At 34.0% G+C, this 18,665-nt stretch overlaps 1 protein-coding gene and 1 long non-coding RNA gene across 3 annotated transcripts in view; both read left to right on the top strand.

Moving 5' to 3' along the window:
• Nucleotides 1–18,665, top strand: part of PCDH7 (protocadherin 7) — a 258,146-nt gene that overhangs the window by 131,984 nt on the left and 107,497 nt on the right. The window lies entirely within an intron of this gene.
• Nucleotides 11,024–13,998, top strand: LOC128080769 (uncharacterized). Its single transcript, XR_008206880.1, has 3 exons — nt 11,024–13,278; nt 13,499–13,705; nt 13,981–13,998. It is a non-coding gene; the product is annotated as an uncharacterized LOC128080769 (long non-coding RNA).

Genomic DNA, 18,665 nt, shown 5'->3' on the forward strand with positions numbered 1-18,665 from the left:
AAGTCTTGAATTACATGATATTCTTCTATATTTTATTTTATATAATATTCTCTGTTTACATTCTACTTCACATGCATAATGCTAATCAAAGGACCAAATATAGGCCAACTGTGAGCAAAAATAACAATCTGAATTAGCCAGAACAGTATATTATGTCCTCTGTCCTTACATTATTATCTTCTGTGGCCATGTGTCCATCCACAGAAATACGAACAAAATCAAAGAAGGAATGCATATCTTTGTGTTGGAAACCTCCCCCTATATGTTTATGGGAAAGCTAACAAAGAATTCTGCTTTTTCTTTTTTTTCTTTTTCCTTTCTTCCTTCCTTCCTTCCTTTCTTTCTTTCTTTCTTTCTTTCTTTCTTTCTTTCTTTCTTTCTTTCTTTCTTTCTTTCTTTCTTTCTTTCTTTCTTTCTTTCTTTCTTTCTTTCTTTCTTTCTTTCTTTCTTTCTTTCTTTCTTTCTTTCTTTCTTTCTTTCTTTCTTTCTTTCTTTCTTTCTTTCTTTCCTTCCTTCCTTCTTCTTTCTTTCTTTCTTTCTTTCCTTCCTTCCTTCCTTCCTTCCTTCTTTCTTCCTTCCTTCCTTCCTTCCTTCCTTCCTTCCTTCCTTCCTTCCTTCCTTCCTTCCTTCCTTCCTTCCTTCCTTCCTTCCTTCCTTCCTTCCTTCCTTCCTTCCTTCCTTTCCTTCCTTCCTTTCCTTCCTTCCTTCCTTCCTTCCTTCCTTCCTTCCTTCCTTCCTTCCTTCCTTCCTTCCTTCCTTCTTCTTCCTTCCTTCCTTCCTTCCTTCCTTCCTTCCTTCCTTCCTTCCTTCCTTCCTTCCTTCCTTCCTTCCTTCCTTCCTTCCTTCCTTCCTTCCTTCCTTCCTTCCTTCCTTCCTTCCTGTCTGTCTTTCTTTCTCTTCCTTTCTTTCTCTTCCTTTCTTTCTTTCTCTTCCTTTCTTCCTTTCTTCCTTTCTTCCTTTCTTCCTTTCTTCCTTTCTCTCTTTCTTTTCCTGAAGAACATTGTTCTTTCTCATGCTATTCCAATGTTATTTTCTCTATTTCCTTTTATACTTCACTGAAGAGCAGCATATGGCTCTTAAAAAAAAAAATAAATAAAATTACAAGGCTCGTTCTTCTAATCCCAATTTCAGCACTCTAAAAAGAAAATATGTAAAGCAAGAAGTGCACTCTGCTCTTAAAGACAGTGCATTGTTATCAGACACCTTGAACTGCTTTTTACTATAACTTGGCTTTCTTGTAATGCCTTTAAAAAATAAATTCATATTTAATGATTCGAAAATGGAGAAAGGCTTTATGGTCTTTAAGAAGTGTTCTGGCTGTTAGGGAGAAGCAGTGAAGAAAGGGTTTATACTCATGCTTGTGGGTGTGCATGAATGCATGTACCCATCTTGGTGAGTCAGATCTTTCTGCAAATACTCATGAGATCTAGACAGTTGTACTTACATAACCTACTCAATCTATGAATTTCAAATCCACTGAGGGACATGGAAAAGCACATATTAAAATGAGAAATGGAGAACGAAATAATCAGAAAGTAAGGTAGGGTCCAGTGTCATCTTGTGAATTGCTCTAAGAAGTAGAGCCCATAACTTCCAGTCCTTGAGGACACCTCTCCCAGTCTACAGTCAAGTTGATGAGAGTCTTGCAACTGACTTTGTGGAGTTAGGCTTTTATCCAAGTCTTCCATGCCAACTACTAACTCAGGTTACCTTCCACTGATGCAGACTGCAGAACCTTTTGATTCTGTTGGAGTCTTGAATGTGGATGCGGGAAAAAATGTATTCCAAAATTTAGACTCAAAGAAGAGACATCTGGTTTATGAATGGAATATTTAGCAACCTTTGCATAGAGCATAGCCTCTTTCCTGGAAAAAATCAAATGCAGATATTCTACATCTACATCAATCAAATATTAATTATTTTATTGCTCTCCAGAACAAAAATCTGACATTGTTTTTAAAATGTTTTACCTGGTCTGAAGGGACAAGACTGTATATAATTGGCTACAGAACTGAATTTAAATAAATCATAGCATTCACAAAGATTTGTGCTTAAAAATCTACATTCAAATTCAAATCTGAATGGAATGGGTTTATATATAAATTACATTATAAGCTAACCCTTGTTATATTAAGATTTCATTTCCGGTAATAGTGGAGAGCAAGTATGCAGAACAGATATGTGTGACCCTGATTTATTGATAAATATTTGTATAGCAGTTTCTTAGACAGCTTGATTTGCATATCTAAGATGCTTCTTACTCAGTTCTCTCTTAGATTTTTAATTAAATTATCTCTTAATCTGTGTTAAAGATCTGTAAAGTGACAAAAAATACAAAAATGTGTAGAAACAAATCAATTTTCTTTTCTTTTAAAATCCAGAACAGTGTGATATGTGGCATTTGGAGTTCTGAAATTCCTCTTTAACAGAAGGTAATTGCTTTTCAAGAAAAATATGCATTCTTTAAGGGCCAGAGGATTTCAGAGCCAGTATCATGTAAGTTTTGACATTTAGGTATGGCTGAATATTACTGTCACATCTTTGGTTGAAAATCTAGAAAAACAATGATAGCATATGCTAGAAGAAAATTAGTATTAGGAGCTTTGAGAAATTGTAGAAATTTATTAGTATTAAAATTTAAAATAAAATTCCAGAGGAGAATGATCTGATTTTGGCAAGTAGCAACAGCAACAGAAAGCAGTTTAGGTTTAAGCATAATTCAAACAACATTTGTTGTGTAATTTGTTTTGTTTTGTTTTTTTACTTTGAAATGGAGTATTAAATTCTAATAATACTAGTTGTAAACCTTATATTACTGTTAATTTGAAACATGCTGCTAGAAATAAATGAACGTTAATCACTGATCCATTGATGTTTAAAAGATCTGCCCGTTCTCATAGTGCTTTTAAGAATTCTGAAAAGGAAAACATATCTCAGTAAGTAATAACAAAAAAAATGTATACAGGGATAGATGATTCAAAACTATTTCTTTATGTGGTATAAAATGACTGAAATTAAGTCACATTTTCTGTTTGGATGAAAGAAGTAAAACGTAAAGGCAGTAACAGAAGAACTGTGTTTATTGAGTTAATTTATTTTGCTAGTTCTTTGGTTGCTCTTGCAGCTAAACATACTGGCTTTCCCAACTTGCTTGTCTTAACCTGTTTTTTGCTATATCTAAGGAACAAATCAACCCTAAAGAGCCCTGAGGGAGTGCTTGTTCTTTTACTAAGCAATCTGTATTATTTCATCAACAAGGAAAGGAAAATCAAAGTGCATCATATCTAAAATCACATGTAAACAAGCCATTGGACGAGCCTGTACCAAAGTGTTTTCTTTTCCTATGGGTTTACTTGTCCTATGGGTTTATGGCTGACTTATTTTTTCGATTTCTGCTGTATTTATTTTATTTTATTTTATTTTATTTTATTTTATTTTATTTTATTTTATTTTATACTTTTTGTACCAGACAGATTTGTCTTATAAAGCCCAGTAGTTTCCATAAAGGAAATCTTAAAAAAGGCTTTTTAAATAGAATCTGAACAAGCTGAAAATTGTCTGGTACTTTTGTCCTGTGATCGCACTACCTTTAAAGTGTTCCAAATGTACTGGATGTTAATTGTTTCATAATGTGGGGGCTATTTACTCAAGTTAACTCATATTGCTTTTGAAGGAGAGAAAGTGTCCCCTTTTGGGGCAGTGAAGTGGCATTTACATTATTTCAAGATGCTGAAGTAACATTTCAGTGGAATTTGACATTGCAAGCTTTTACTACAACTTGAAGGCAAAGATATCTGATGTAATTTCACATTCCACTGTTATCAGCTTATAGCAGTCTTCTTTTCTCTACATGGTGAATAGAAACGTTTTTTTTTTTACAGAATATTTGAAGAATAAACTTAAGCATCTATCATATACTATTTTATTAATATCTTTTAATGTTTAATTTTTTTTACCAGTGACAACCATTTCCTACTGCTGAATTACATAATCTGCGCTACCATAATTTTATATTTCATCTATTGCAATAGTAATGCAGGGATTATTGTGATATGCCAGTAGACTTGACAGCTCTGGGTATATGTGTTTGTTTCTCATAAATAGCCGCAGTTCAAATATATGAGAGTAATAAAATAGCTTTTTTTTTTTTTTTTTCATGATGAGGAGTAGAAAGCAGGAGAAAGAGGTGTAACCATGAGTGAGATTACATGAGCTGATTTTTAAAATGCAAGATATTTACATTATTTTTCAGGATGTCTGATTCATTGCCCCGTAACATGGTTATATTCAATGTCATTTTATTACTGCATTAAGATTTGTTTAAAAAAAAAAAATCAAAACCAAATGTTTTTGTGCTTAATGAAAATTTGTAATAGCATGATGATAAAATGTCATTATGGTTTGTAAATGTACAAGAAAATATTTAAACTATCCCCAAGTACTGGAACGAAACATTGATTAATCCATCTGACAGTATCCAAGGAGTCTTCATAGTGTGACTTGCAAATGTTACAAACTCTGGTGCAGTCCTGTTTCTAACATGTTTGTGTATAGAAGTATGGTGGACTGGCAGAGGAAAGATACGATGTGCACTTTGGTTCTACTATTAGAATGCTCTGACCAGCACTGAGGTTTAAACAATTGCCATAGGCTCAAATAAATCTGAAAACAAAACAAAACAAAACAAAACAAAACAAAAAAACAAAACAAAAAAAAAAAAACCCAAAAAAACAGCATTTAACAATTTTGCCATTTTCAGTTATCCCTGCTATTTCAAAAAAGAGAGATAAATAATCTACCTATAGTTCTCTATATAGATGATACCAAAGTTGGAGGAGAAATCAAATTTTAATCTGTACCAAAATATCTTCTGTGTATGGTTTGATTTGAGACAACAGTGTTCAAAGAACATCAGTAAGATTGATTCTTTCTTTACCCTATGTTTCCACCATATGGTCATATCTGCAGAATTAAACTTCAGGAAATACCAGTGGCATGAGGAGTTGGCTCATGGACAGACCCTTAGGAACCAAAGTAAGCTAAGATTAAAAGGGGAATACATGCTAAATTTTCAAAGGACAATTACAGAGGACAGGCTCTACTCCTGCCTCCTCAGGGGCATGGCTCACTTGCTAGGAGCACAGATGTGGAAACTTGAGACACAGCCAGATTTGATCTAAATAGTAATGGGAGAATACAGAAGAGCTTAAGATGCCCCCAAAGGTTCAGATAAGTGAATATTTTTCTCTTGCTTTTCTCTTCAGAAAGAACCAATTGCCTTTAGCTTTTACTAGGTAAAATCCCACATGCTATTGCTCATGCTATGAATTTTAAGTGGAAAAACTTTTCAAAATACAAAGGCCTTATCTTGAATTTTTTTTGATAAATGTTAACTGAGTAACTTAAGGAGGTTACAAAACTATTGTAACTGTTCTCTGCCTGGCACTGTTAGCTTTTTTTTCTACCACATGTAACTGACTTTAAGAAGGTGCTTTTTGAGAAGGATCTAAGAAAGAACCATACTGACAAGACTAATTCATTTATTGCAGTGAAGATAAATAGTAAGAGAATTGAATTAAACTCATGTCAGCAATGATGGAAAGTCATAAAAAGAAGATAGCAGTTAAGGGGCTTGTGTAAAAGAAGTTAACATTTGGAGGACATTGTCTACTTGACCAGTGCTTTTGGTCCCGGAAGCATTAACTTGCATTTTGGTTGAGACTGTATCCAGAACAGCTGGGAAAAAGAAGGGTAAGACCACTACTCTTTGAATAGCAATGGCTGTGAAATGATGGATAAAGTGTTCCGTCTGATAACAGCCTGACACTTCTCATCAAAATTAGGCTTATGCAGAAATAGAAAAATACATCAAGGACTAAACTTCAACAATGGATTGAAAAAGTAGTTCTGAAAAGAACAGTACATTTTATTGAAGGAGACTACTCAGGGCTTAAACTTAGAAACAGAACAAGTTCCTATATTTCGTAGTGCTTGTACAAATTAACGTTAAATGTTCTTACATGAAGGAACACCATCAAATTCAGATCAACTCAATATTTTTTGTAATGCTGCTGCAATTAAAAAAATGGTGTTGTCTTCTGGAAAATGATGATACTTTATAGTAATGTATTCTCCTCACTGAAAGTAAATTTATTCACTATTCAGAAAGTGTGAAACAATCAGAATGGAATAAATTTGGCTCAAGAATTTTAGCCAATTCTGCTCTCATATTGTAAGAAACATATTTCTAGATTTTACTGTATTGATTATTTTCTCTCACAACTATCTCTTAACATCTTTTTGTGTCGTGATTTTCCAAATGTCTTGACTATCTCTCTGATAAATGATCCAATCTTTATTTAATTGTATGCATATGTGTACAGCATAGTTCCCAAATAAATGTTGAGAGAACAATCACGTATGAGGAAACCCCTGTAGCTCACTGAGACTTGCAATAAAAGTACCTTTTTTAATGGTTCTGCTGTGTTCACTAGCATATTCTCAGAGAAGAGAGAATCCTCACCTAAAAATCTGGTCTCAAAATCTTCAGTATCTTGAGCATTGAGAGGGATTTCTGGGACTTGTCTTCCTCTACTAATCCTGAAAAGATTAATCATTTGCAGCAATTAAGCCAAAAACTCTTGTAGAGAGTCTAAATCTGAGTTATTTTTTACTTTTCCACATCCCATATAAGACTAAAATTTCCTTTACACAGTACTACAATAATCACTTCTTTTTCAGAGGGAACTATAGGCTGCACAAGGGATGAAGTATTTAAGCACACAGTATTTCTAAATTTCAACTGTAAGGAGTTAGATTAAAACTTCATCCACACTGCTGTAACAACTGTGTGAAGAAGGGAATTACACTTGCTAGAAATAGCTAAATGTAGTTCCATCCTTAAAGGCATACAGGCCTTACATTTTGCAGCAATTTTTCTCTTATACTTTATGCTGAGACAGTAAAATCAGCTTACGTAGAATCTATTCTATTAAGGTAGACATTATTGATGGGTAACAGGTCACTATGCTGTAACTAAAGCTGTCGGTGCCTATATAGAATTATAGGAAATAGCTAAAGCCGTTATTTTTTAATATTTATTTGTTTATGGACACTTTGATCCAAATACCAGCTGTGTGTTAGAACACATGAAGCAGCATCCTCCAGTTGCTGAGCTCCTCGTACATTATAGAATCTTAATGTCAGAGGCCATGGTAAGCCTCCATCTAAAATAAGCAACATCCAAACAAAAACAAACACTAAACCACAGACCAAAACAAAAACCAACAAAACATCAAGCAATAGATTGACCTCAGTAGAGCATATAAACAATATAAGGTTGTGTGTCTCATTCCTAATACATTTGTCATTAGTCCTGGAGCTGTGACTTCAGTAAAAATAACAATGTTTCTGTAAGGTGATGCTTCTGTAAGCCCCAGAAGACACTCATAGAAAGCATGGAAGAAGAATCTGTAGTTCATTGAAGTGACAAGTAAAAATTACTACATTTAGATATTGTCTTGCTATAAAACAAGGTCATGATCAATAGCAAAATATTATTTATATTTCTTTCTTCCAACAGCAATCGTAGTCTTAGCTATGTATACAACCAGTTCTGGAACAGCATGACTTCTTTTCTCATAGCATTACTCAAAATGCTCCTGAGCTCAGTGACAACTGTGATTAATTGCATTATGAAAAATCTGGCAAAAATGCAATGGATATGCCTTTAAGACTTGAGAAAAATAGATTTGTTAGGATACTCTCTATTATTTTGAAGGAAAACTTTGAGAGGACTGTTTATTTCATTTTTTTTCTCTCAGCTTTTCTGCTGTTCAGAGTTACATGAAAGTTGTAGTGCATTTTCTAGTTTCTGAAATCTGAACTTAGACTGAAATCTTTGCAATTACTACTCAAGTAAAGAAAATTATTTTTTATCACTTTAGTAGAGATTTCTTCCTACCTTCCTTTGATGAAGGTAGAAAATTAAAATAGAAATGATTTTACAACTTTTATTTGAATAATAAATGGTAAGCAGCTTTTTACAGAAAAAAGTTGGAAATTCATTAGAGGTAAATAAAATGATATTTTCATCCAAGTGATAAGGAAACCATTAATCAAGGATTAATCAGCAATTCAGGTAGCAAAGTAGTAATCTTTGCAATGTATTCAGTTGCATAGCTATGTTGCATCGGTGAGAAATAGGCATCTTTTACCTTTGAGTCCAACTTAAGATTTCATATCAGTTTGAATTGAAATAGATACCAGGAGACAGACTCCGGTGCAGTCAGTATGAATCGATGAAATAATTTGTTAATCAAAAACCTTTTTCAAAAAATTAATAGGAAATTCTTTATAAGTAAGGTTTTCAAAGGGAAGGCTAGCAAGGTCTGAATCTTTCAGGTGTGTTAGTTTCACGTGTTGCTTGGATGCTCTGTTTGTATTCTGACTATTCTCACTATTCAGAGAATCTCTATATTCATTGGGTTTTCCAAGCATGTAACTGCGAACAAAGGAAAAAAAAAAAAACCAAAACAACAACAAAAAAACAGAAGCTGAGGGAAAGGATATTCAGTGGCCTGATATGGCACCAAGTATTCATTTTCCTCAGTAAATATATTCCACCATAAATGAGAAAAGTGTATTAAATAAGCTAAACTGTGTGTGCCTATCATGTTGATTTTAGAATGGAAGTGGTGATGTTTGATTCAGGTGGAGTTGCTTTGACCCTTTCCAAGATTAGCTGTTTTCTTTTTATTGGTGTTGTTGTTGTTCTGTTTTGTTTTTCCCTCAAAAGTTTTAATATTAGCAAATATATCTACTGCCTGGGAGTATGTTGGAAATAGTGTGGAAAGTTTACAAACTTACGCTACTCTACTGGCTCTAGTGTGAAACGCCTTTTGTTCTTTTAACTCCAAACTTGCTCATAATGTAGTAGCTTTCAGGAGAATTTGGATGTTATCTTAGATATCTAAAAGATAGAGTTTTTGAACAGTAGCATTTTCTATTAAGGAATACTATAGGAATGCTATTGATTCCAATGTAACACGATCATTTTGCTGAATGATTTGGTACGCTTAAGGAATAATTACCTCTCTGTCACACATGAATAATAGCTAACACTAGTAACCTAATGCTAAATTATCCTTGTGTATGTTTAAAATTTTTTTTCAGCTTTCTGATTAAAAATGATAGTATATTCTATGGTAATTTTCAAGTTCAAAACAAGAAGCAATATGACAAATTGTGCATTTGTGAAGATGCCTGTTAGTAGTTCTGAAAAGCAGGTTCATACTTCAGTTTGGGTTTTCAAAAAGTTTAAAAATTCTATGTCTTCTGAAGACCTTTCAGAAACATATGAGCCAACACAGCTGCAGCTTCTTAATTTTTGTAATTGTAATAAGGAATGAAGAAACTTGCAGCAGATAATTATATGACAACAGAATAACCATTAATGTGAAAATAACTTCAACAAAAGTAACTTTCCAGCATTAATTATAATAAATGAGATTCTTTAGTTGGAGAGAATGAAAAGGGCATTTTATATTTATACTTAAAGTTTTTTTCTTCTTGCACTTCAAAGTGCAATAAATCAGGCTTTTTAAATTGTTTGTTGCATTCAATTAAAGGTTAAGTTCAACTAGCTAAGAATAATTATAATATAAATAGGAGAAAAATTGCATTAAATGTTTCATTATACAATTTTTAAAAGAAGATTGATTTTAATGGTTTCAAGTACATAGATAATTCAGTGTACATGACAGTGTTTCTCTATACTTTCTGATCTGTTGAATTGTTTTCCTTGAGTTGATTTGTTGTTTTCCTTTAGTGTCAGACAAGAATCTGATTCTAGAAGATCATGCACACTTTCCTTCTCAGTGCATCTTAACCTTTCAGTCGTAATTTCATTTTTATGCAACATTTCTTGTGCTTACAGACCTAGTGAAAGTCTTGGAACTGTTTTCTAGTAGATGAAATCTCAGTGATTTTTTTATGTATAAATATACATTTTTTTACTTTAAAACACTAGCTGAAAGGATTTTCCTGCGCTCAAGGTAATATTTTATTCCAGTCTATTCATAGGCTAATTTTTAATCTTACATCAGGAAGGTGGATATGAGGAGACAGAGGGAGAAGGACTTTCATTGCAAGAAACTTGAATTCTTAGGAAATATTTGCATTCTAAAAGTGTGTGTGTAGTCCTTTTTTTTTGCTGTGTTTTTTTTTTTTTCCCTTGGGAAAATTACAGAAGGTTTGTTTCAGTCAAACCTGATTTAAACCATAGGTTTCTTTATAAGTGAATTCTATGCATGAAACAGAATATTCCATCTTGATGTTGCAGTCAATAATATCCCCCAGCATATTTCTCTATAATCTTAGTTCATTTGTACATGCATACTGTTGAGATTGTAAGAGTTTCCAAATCTTCCCTTTTTTTCCATTCTTTTACATTCAGTTTCACTACTAATGGGAACTGTTTTTAGTGCTTTTATGTTCTTTATAATTTTTGGAGTTAATTTTACATTGCATAACGACTTTGAAAGTTTTTGTTTGTTTGTTTTCCTTTATTTTAAAATTATGTGCAAAAAATGGAGGGGTCATCCAATCAATTTATAATATATTGCTTTTCTTTGTAAAAACTTATTTTTTTAATTTCTAGTTACTCTTGATAGCTGTATAGGTTTAGAAATCCTTTGGGCTTTTTTTTTAATGCTTTTTCTATAAATGCTTTTTCTAGTCAAATGTTGATTATAGTAATATTAAAGGAAATTATTTGACTTTGAGTATAATAAATGGCAAAATTCTTATGTCTCTTGTGGGTGTTACCATCACCTTATGATGATAATATATCATATATCTTACTAACCTTGCCAGGATACAAATATAAAGCAGCAGAACATGCTGCAGGAGAAATATTATCACTACTTGGTGAATTTCTGTCTTATAGTACAATATCATGCAAACGACTAATACTAGATGTAGATATACGTAAAAATAAAATTCCAAGGTTGGTTTTTTTTTTTTTTTTCCCTAGTGTGCTCAGGGGGAAAAAAAAATCATAGCAAGAACTAATATAGGATAATAATTTTTCCTTTGTAATTATCCAAACAAAATCTACCATGAAAAGATTACACAAAAGGTCTAGTATATGACCTAATTCTTTGATTTCCCAGGTTATTCCCTGCAGTAGCATACGTGTAGCAGCATGCAAAACGAATACGGATATTCGCCACTTAGGTCTCCAAGCAATACAGGACCAGTTGTTACATGTACAAGGATCATATAAAAAAATAGGCTCCCCAGGGAGGTGGTTGAGTCCCCATCCCTGGATGTGTTTAAAAACTGTTTGAATGTGGTGCTCAGGGACAGCAGAGGATTTTAGAGACAGGGTAGTATGGTTAGGTTGTGGCTGGAACAGATGATCTTTAGGGTCTTTTCCAACCTGAGCAATTTTATGATTCTATGATTCCAGCAGTCTTGGTGCCTGAACCACCTCCGTACAGAGCCTGTTTTAGTGCCCATCCACCCTCTCAGCAAAGATCCTGTTCCTGACACAACGATCTGAGCCTCTTCTGATATGGCTCCATACTGTTCTCTGATCCTGTTGCTGTCACCGGAGTGCAGAGCTCAGATCTGCCCCTGCACTCCCTGTGGGGAGCTACAGCTGCCATGAGACCTTCGCTCAGTCTCCTCTGCTCTGAGCTGAATAAACCAAGTGACCTGAGTCACTCCTTATATATACTGCTTTCTAGGACCATCTTTCACAATCTTTATAGCCTTTCTTTGGATGCTCTCTAATAGTTTCATGTCCTCTTACATTGTGGCGTCCATACTATATGCAGTACTCACAAGCAGACAGTCATTACGGTATAACATTGCAGGGCTTATGCAAATAACTTATAATTTATCATCTTCATAAGTTTTCTTCATCTTTTTATTGTCCACGGTAAAAAAGTGGTTCACTCTTCATTTTACAAAGATTAATTTTGTTTTAAAATTTAATATGTATTCTTAATTTCAATAAATTTTTCTTTTTATATAGCACAAGGGAATTTATGAAGGAGAGAAAGGACAGGAAAACAGATCTCATTCTTGACTTTTTTTTTAATGTTTTATTCAAAGAGTGTTTTACAGGCCTATTTGTTCAAGAGATTTAGTTCAGAATATACTTGTAAAGGTCAGGGGATATTGTTGTTTGCCTCATTATATAGAGATATATGTATATACATTTGATTATATATGTATTTGTAATGAAATAATAGAGCTTACTCTAACATGACTAGTTTTTATTTTCAATATAATTCACAAGTCATGTTGGAATGAGTATTCCTGAAACATATAGAATGGATTTATTTTGTGCTGCATAGCTTTACTGAAGGGAAAACAACAACATTCTTCTAAAATGATTATCTCTGAGATTTATTTTTTCATAAAATACAGATTGTAGGGACAGGAAGAAGCCTCCCACTTATCACTCTCACAGGCAACTTTGTCATATATGTCCCTGTATAGATTGGTTTATCTCCAAGTTTACATTGCTAATATAAAAGGAAAACCATATTCTACATGCTTCACATGAGGTAGGTAGAAAGTAAAGGTATTAAGATGAAAACTGTGTAGCCACATCATTCTTTTTTGTCCTTATGACTTTAGTCCTTCCAATTTCTGGGATATGAAATGTAACAGATGTTTAAGTGCAAAATGTTTTGGTTGTTGTTGAGCAATGGGTGCACCCTGGAGCCAGACCAGGACGCCCAGAGGGGAAAAGCTGCTGCCATGATGGCACAAGGCAGGGGTCATCTGCAGATGGGCTGTGCCAGGCCACAAATTGGACATGTCTCACCTAGATGACCTCCCTTCAGATTACTACAATTCTGTGATTGTGTGAGAAGACTTCTAAAAGATGGGCAAATAGTCTTCCTACCAAAATATGAGTCAGATTTAAGACACATTGTACGATAGTAAGGAAAAGAATATGAAATTGAGATGGGTCTTCCTGAGTGTTAATACTGGATTTCTTAAAAGCCAGGCACTGCAAATAATATCTATGGGAACTGCTAAGTTGTGGCCTGAACCACTGATTGATCACCTGGGGAAAGGACCTGGTCAGCCTTGGGAGCACAGGCGAAGGTAATTCATCTGTGTGAGCAGGTGTGGAGCCTGGCTGCACCTTTCTTAAACCTCATTGAAGGGCTGACTATCACTGGGGAAGGATTTCTTTTGGTGATCTTGCCTTGGGGAAACTTTTTCTTGTGAATCTAGAATCTTCTGATACAGGTGAGCAATCTTTCCTTCATTTATAGTATCTTTCTGTCACACCAGTTCTTCTGTCATTATACCTCTGTTGTAATGCTTTTCCCATTGTATTGACCTGTCTAATTGCTGCATAATGACGTATACATTTAAGACAAGGAGGGTGAACAGCTTATAGGATGGGAACTAGAGCTAGTGGAAGTCTCAGGGAAATAGAGAGTTACCTATATAGTCTGCTTTTCAGGTTGAGAGAAGTGATTCTGCCCCTTTACTCTGTGCTGGTGAGGCTTCACCTGAAAGTGTCCAAATGTGGAGTCCTCAGTGCAGGAGCAACATAGACCTGTTAGAGTATCCAGAGGAGGACCACAGAAATGATCCATGGAATGAAACACCTTTCCTTTGAGGATAGGCTGAGAGAGGTGGGGCAGTTCATCCTGGAGAAGGCTGTGAGGTGACCTGATAGTGGCCTTTCAGTATCTAAAGGGGAGCTACAAGAAAGAAGGGAACAGGCTCTTCAGCAGAATTTGTGGCAATAGAACAAGGGGAAATGGCTTCAAGCTCAGGAAGGGTAGGTTTAGTGTAGATATATGGAAAAAATCTTTTCTAGTGAGGGTGGTGAAGTTACTTAGTATTGGGGCTGATGCCCTATCCCTGGAGACTTTCAAGGTGAGGCTGGGTAAGGCCTTGGGCAACCTGATCTAGCTGTGCTGTCCCTATTCATTGCAGGGGAATTGGACTAGATGGCCTTCAGAAGTCTCTTTCAACTAAGGATACTATAATTCTATAAATACATAAAGAATAGAGTTACCAACTGGAAGGAGAGATGACAGTACTACAGGTCTCTTTAGCATCTTCCTGAAGTAAATTAAATGATACTTGCATGGAGAAAGCTTCTGGCCTCATTCAGAGGACATCCGCTCCTTGCCCTGGTGACAAATTAGTTACCTTTATTCATTTTTTAAAATATCCCAAGCTAAGCATCTTTTCTAGTTTTTTCCTAATATTAAACTAAGATCAGTATGAATTACAAAGAAACAATGGCATTGCTATGAAGTATGAAACAGGTATTATGTTTCAAGACCATACAATACTAGCAGCTGTTTTTTCTACTTCCAGAAGACATTCAAAAGCACATAATATCCTGAATTTTTTTTGTTTTGCTCTCAAGCTACTTAATATGCTTTTATGGAAGTCTTTATATCTGTAAGCACATTAGATTTTTTTATTTTATTTTTTTTTTGCCTTCTGATGACTTTTATGTGGTGCGATATATTTACCATATATCACAAGTACATAAATTTTTAGTGTTTAGTAGTTAGTAATTATGAAAATATGAAGATAATCAATGATGGCCTATTACATAGGTGTTAGTTTTTTACAAGGCTGTTGCTTATATTGGAGAGTATTAGGTGAATTCTTTCGCCTGTAATTCGAACTGTTTGGGTCTCTTCCTAGCGTAAATAAGGTTCTAATTCTGTAGATATGTTTGTAAATTGTTTAGATATTCTCAAATTTACACTCAAGTCTTTATGAAAGAGTAATACAGACTTTGTTGTGCAGTTGCTGAAGGCTTTCTGTTCTGTAATTGCTTAAGTTTTGTCTGTTGGATGCATTACAGGGTGAGATAATACAGATAAGCTGTGTCAATCAATTTAAAATGAGTCTGAAAAGCTTCTATTCATACCAGTAATTTGACTGCTTTTTAGTCATACTGTTAGCAGTGCTTCAATCTCTTTTAAGACAGTCAATCTTTTTTAATCGTCAAGCAACTGTTCAGCCATACATAACTGTTCTCTTTGGACTTTTTATTGCTGTTTGTATTCACTGGTGTTAGACTTGTGTTCAAATTATTTAAATAAACTATTTAACGATTACAATAACAACAACTTAAATTTAACCAAGATATTACTGTACTGATAAGTGAAATTTGAATTCATTTCAGTATTAAATGGTAATTTTTATGTGGCTTAAACAACTTCTTTCCTCATTAGATTTATGCTGATTTAACAGTATCAGGTTGATGAGACTCAGAGTGATTCACCATTTCCTTTGGCTTTGTGCCTAAGTCTAGTCAGCCAAGACTAGACTTCGATGTTTAGAATGTCATGCCAAATGTGACTAAGCTTATAATGTGAGGCTAGAAGTCATTAAAGTTTTTTAAAGTTTTCATATCTTCAGTTTATACAGACAAGCTTAAAGATCTTTTTCTTCATCTGCATTTGCCTCCATTTACTGAAAGGAATCTGTTATTTACTGATGAAGATATCTGTTACTATTGTGGTTTTCTGAACTAACAGAAGCCAGTTAATTGATTGTGTGTTGTTTATAGGTTGCATATTGCTGCTGGCATCCCTCCCCATTCCCATACTCCTAGCAGTTCTTGTTTAATCAAGCTATACTTTTCTCTTGTCATACCCATGTTTGTATCTATATTGCCACAACAGAATATACTTAACCAATGTTGCCAAATAGAAAAGCAGAGATAAGAATGGCTGTTAGATTGTTTTCTTTCTTTTCTTCCTTTTCTTCCCTTTTTTTTTTTTTTTTTTAAATCCTAGGGAAAAACAACTTCAATTTGGCTCCAGGCAGCTTTAATTTCTGAGCTTACTCAGCAGATTGTTTAAGGTCTAACTGCCATTGGCATCAAATCAGCAATGACTTTTATGTGAATTAACTCTTTTGGGAAATGTATCTAGTATATGCTGAACTTCAAAAGAAACATGCATACATCTTTCTATGTCTCTGTTTCTTCAGCCAGTATGTTTATTTTAGCTACTGAGTGGAAAATGGGATTTTCACTGAATGCTGGAGTTTGCATGCCGAGTACTTAGTGTTACTGATGAAATAACTGATCATGTGCTGCATTTCTCTTGACTTTCTTCCAGCTGTCTCTTAAACTCTACTATTCAGGTGGTAGTGTACAGTATTTCTTCAGTGAGTTTGTTAATATCAGCATATTTCTTCATTGTTTGTGACTTTGCAAGTGTTGAAGCAATCCATAAAAAAAAGCCTGGCAGGTTTCCATAAACTTTGAATAATGATTTAGATGAAGCACAAACTCTTTATGCTCTTCCAGAGCATAAAGATGTTACTGTTAAGAGCATCATTGCAGAAAACTCCCAAGCTCCTTTAACAAACCTACTTTACTCTCTTTGAACTTCTGTTAAACATCTCTCTCACATGAATATATACAGTATATTTTGTAATGTGGTCAAAAGCATATCAGAGAATAATTTTTCTAAAAAATTACATCACTTAGTATTCATATCAATTGTTTTCACTTCTTCCACTCACATTGTTTTGTCTGATGTAATTGAGCAAGATGCAAAGTTTTTCTCCTTTTATTTTTCTGAAATATGGGTTATGGTTCAAAGTGTGGTGAAACTTTACAATCCATTCTGTACATAATGTAAAGGGATAAGTCTTAAATTGAAATTACTAGAAGAAATATAAAAATATACTATTTCTTTCTTAAACACAGGAAATATCTAGTAATGTAAGGACAATATGTTTGGGGAAAGGCATTTAAATCTGTGATGATTAGGACTTTTTTACTACTTAAAATGAGACAGAGTTTTCCAAAATACACTCCAGATATGATCCTTTAGCTTTGTAATTTATGCGGTTAGTACTTAAACTAGGCAATAACTTTGGGCAAGTGGCTCTCATGTTTGATATCTTCACAGTTATTTTTCTTTTCCCTTGTATCCAGTCAGATCTTTCCTGTTTCAAGGTATAAGTATTGCCTCTTGTTCTCCTACTATGTTTTTAGCAAAGACTGGCATGTCTGGTGCCTACTCTTAAGATCTGTTCCAGCAGTCTAACTTCTGTTTGAATAAATACAGTGTAATTCATTTAGCTGTTTATTATCTGCAAATAAAGGTTTCATTCTGAGTTTGAGGAAGGGAAAAGAGTTTCATCTGAGACCATCCTTATCTTCATTTGTTGAATAACTTACCTATTTTTTCAGCAACAGGGATTGAAGCTCAGATGAGAGGCTTAGCTTCCTTGTTTATTCCTAGCTTCTTGTGAATTGTTAAAGTGTTATCTGTAGCATATTAAACAGAAGGTAGGCTGTGCACTGAAATACATCATCAGATTTATGTAGTGAAGATTTCTCTTCATTGTTGGAGAAAACATAGATATCTGAGTTGCTCATCAAACCCACACACAGTTAATGAACCATATTTCAATTTTCATGGCCTTCACTGTGTTGATATCAGCTAATGGGATGCAGAAAATTACAGTCATGTTATTTGTTTTTCCAGTACTTCTACAATATAACTCTTATTGGCTTATCAGTAAGGTCAAAAGTACATTCGTGGTCTGATGTGTCCTCATTATATGAGGATCTGCTTTTAAAATATATATATTTTTTTTTTGTTAGCAACTCTTCATATTCTCCTAAGGTGTTATATCAGAACAAATGTAGTAGTGACCATTTCCTAGCTCATGTAATACATAATTAAGCAAAATGGATTTTTTTTTAATCTTTGTATGTTACTTTGTTTCTCCTACAGAGACTGTTACATTTGACTATTGAATTGCACTAGAAAAAAAAACCCTACACTTTATGATGGTTTCTATGATTTAGCAACTTCAGTCCTGCTACCATAAGACATGCTGTCTTTAATACTTGCAGTTAACAGTCAAAAAAAGGGAAGACAAAGAGTTATTTTTGTTTTTAAACTGTAGTACATGTTCACTTTCTGAAACTAACAGCAGAACTCACTTCAATGGAAATCATTTAGAGGTGTTTTCTTGATGAACGTTTTCAGCTCATATGCATAGTAAGATAAGCCTTTCAAGAAAGTACAGGATTGACCCAAGCTTGATCTAGTTAGGATTGTTGAATTTCACATTTTTTATAATCATTCTACTTCTTATTACAGAAACTTACCCATTTCCTGTTTTGTCTGTTTAATGAGCTGACAGTAAGTGACTTGAAATTAGGTATGGCAGATGCACAGTAAATGCTTGTAACTGTCTCTATATATATATGTATATGATCTTATTTGTAAGGGGGGAAAAAAAAAAAAAAAAAAAAAAAACATTCTTGAGGAAGAGGAGACAGAGGCCTTGTGAACATTAGTAACTGTAAAGAACAAATTTTGATTGAAGGCTACTCTGTTAAGCCAGTAGACATTTCTAGTTTTATGATGAATAGCCATATCTGTGAGCTACTGCTAAGAGTTTTCAATTATGTGTAGTTGTTTATCTCCTTTCTTTAACTACTCATCTGTCAATTAAGTACCTGTGATAGATTAAGCTGAGTTGCGTTAAGGCTAATCTTTGAAACATTCACACTCTTATTGGTGGATTTATGCAGTGATGTTTAAATGCTGCTGGCTTCTTACACCATGGAGCTCTGTGGTTTGATGAAATCCCAGAACTGTGAACATGGATTCTCA

Source organism: Tympanuchus pallidicinctus, unplaced genomic scaffold (genome assembly GCF_026119805.1).
Source record: "Tympanuchus pallidicinctus isolate F22 unplaced genomic scaffold, pur_lepc_1.0 scaffold2, whole genome shotgun sequence".
NCBI classification, from domain to species: domain Eukaryota; kingdom Metazoa; phylum Chordata; class Aves; order Galliformes; family Phasianidae; genus Tympanuchus; species Tympanuchus pallidicinctus.